Here is a 2,204-nt window from a genome sequence, read left to right as displayed (position 1 = left end):
CTAGCTGAATCGATCGTTGTTGAATTTCTTTCACTGTTTGGCTGTATGGTTGGTAAACATAGGCGGCACCACGCCGGATGAAGTGGCGGGCGCGAGCTTTAAAACCCACAACCAAGTAATATGAAACATCGCGGCAGTAAAGTGCGTGATTCGCATGAAACAAGATCGCGCCCTCGTGGCCGCCCGGTTGCGGTACGTGAGCGCGATGATCCTGATGGTAGATCACGTCGTGATCACGTCTGTTGCGGTAGTACAAACGGTTTTTGTTTTGTACTTACGAACTGTACAAGCGCTTATCAAGATGGGCTGTAGAATAGTGGGTGGGTTACAAAGAACGAGTTGCGATAACAACCAACGATATATTTTAGATCGATGTCATTTGTTATAGCTATGATTTTACACTATGAATATTATAATAGAGAAATTATACCAAGTGTTAGCGACAGCAACAGGGACTATGTCCGGTTTGTACGGCTCACCTGGAGGGTACGAAGGGCCAATGTTGGCGACAGCAACAGAGACAGCTCTGCTTAGTACGGGGCACCTCTTGGCAAATGAGAAAAAAAAAGACTGGTTCAGCGTATAAACTATATTTGCTTCTACTTCGACCCCGTGTACAATTCTTAATGAAAATTTTCTTGTACTCTTCGGAAAATGCCTCCTGCGATCAAGTCTGCTATAAAGCAAATCTTAGCTATAATAAGAATTTTTTTTTGAATTCTAATGGCATACTAGGGTGAGTGAGCCAGTCATGGCATTAGCCCCAGTTGTTCGCACTAGTGGATTTAACTAGCATTTAACAAAAATAGGAGTCAGACCAGAGTATTTCCTAAACTAATATTAACATATAAACTTGTTTCACATTGATTCCCAAAGTTTCACTTTGAAACATTCACGTTGAACGATGCATAATTCCTTTCAAATACAAACCTTCACAAATCAGCAATGTTCCTAACTGTAGAGCTAAAAACTATACATTTTGTTTCACTTAATTTTAACGGAAATATGCAAGCACTCAATACATTAAATACATATATATAATGTATAATGCATAGATATTACTATGATATTATTTTTTTAAATTGCTTCGTATGTTTTACTATAGTTTTTCGTAGGGCGAAGAACTGGTGCATCAATTTGGTATGTGCTTTATTTGGCCTTAGCTTGCGCGAATTGATTTTTCCGATGCTCCCGGGCTTTTAATCTAGTGACCGTTGAAATTTTCACTCTATATTGCGGTGTCAAACTGGTAAACATTTACTTGTGAGCCATAGGTGTAAAGTTCTTTACACATATTTGTTTGTTGCGGAAACTGTTTAGCATCAAATTCCGTTGTAAATCGTCGCGGTAAGTACCTAAACCACTATATATCATTCCGTGGATGGATCCTTATTTTACTTCTACAGCAAAATGGGGAAGTGCGCCAAGATAAAAGCTGCGCGGTACCCGGAAGATGCGGTACAAATGTGCATAAATCGAATACGCAATGGCATGACGAGGTATGCCGCATGCAAGAAATACGGCATTCCCGTTTCTACGGTCCGGTACCGCCTCAGTGGCCACTGGCAGAATAAAAAAAACTTCAGGGCCAAAATCTGTACTAACGATGGAGGAGGAGGGGAAAATAGTAAGGTGGTTGACTGACATGCAAGATAGGGGTTTTCCGGTTTCCCGGACAACCTTGCTCTTTAAAGTGAATGAATTTGTCGCATCAGTTCAACGGCCAACGCCATTTAAAAACAATCGTCCAGGTCAGTACATATTACAAAAAATGTGAAGGCTTTATATTGATTATTGGTGTTTAGGAAGGAAATAGTTTGAGTCATTTATGCGCAGGAATCCAGGATTTTCCCTGCGTACTCCGGAAGCTATAACAGCTGCCAGCGGACGGGTCAGCGAATCTGATATTCGAGGTTGGTTCTCGGCAACGAAGGATTGGTTATTGAGGAATGATCTCTTTGAATTGCTGCTTGACCCATCCCGCATTTTCAACGGCGATGAAACATCGTTTTATTTGCATCCGAAGACAAGAGAAGTTATCGCTAAAACTGGCTCGCGTAATGTATACGAAATTGAGCAAGCTGCTGGAAAGCAAAACGTTACGACGATGTTTGCATTTAGTGCAGATGGTACCGTGGTGACCCCACAAGTTATTCTACCGGGGCAAAGAGTTCGCAAGGAGGTTGCGGAAGGGTTTCCTCTTG

The sequence above is a fragment of the Topomyia yanbarensis genome, chromosome 1, assembly GCF_030247195.1.
Source record: "Topomyia yanbarensis strain Yona2022 chromosome 1, ASM3024719v1, whole genome shotgun sequence".
NCBI classification, from domain to species: domain Eukaryota; kingdom Metazoa; phylum Arthropoda; class Insecta; order Diptera; family Culicidae; genus Topomyia; species Topomyia yanbarensis.
Note: the sequence above shows the minus strand (reverse complement) of the source record.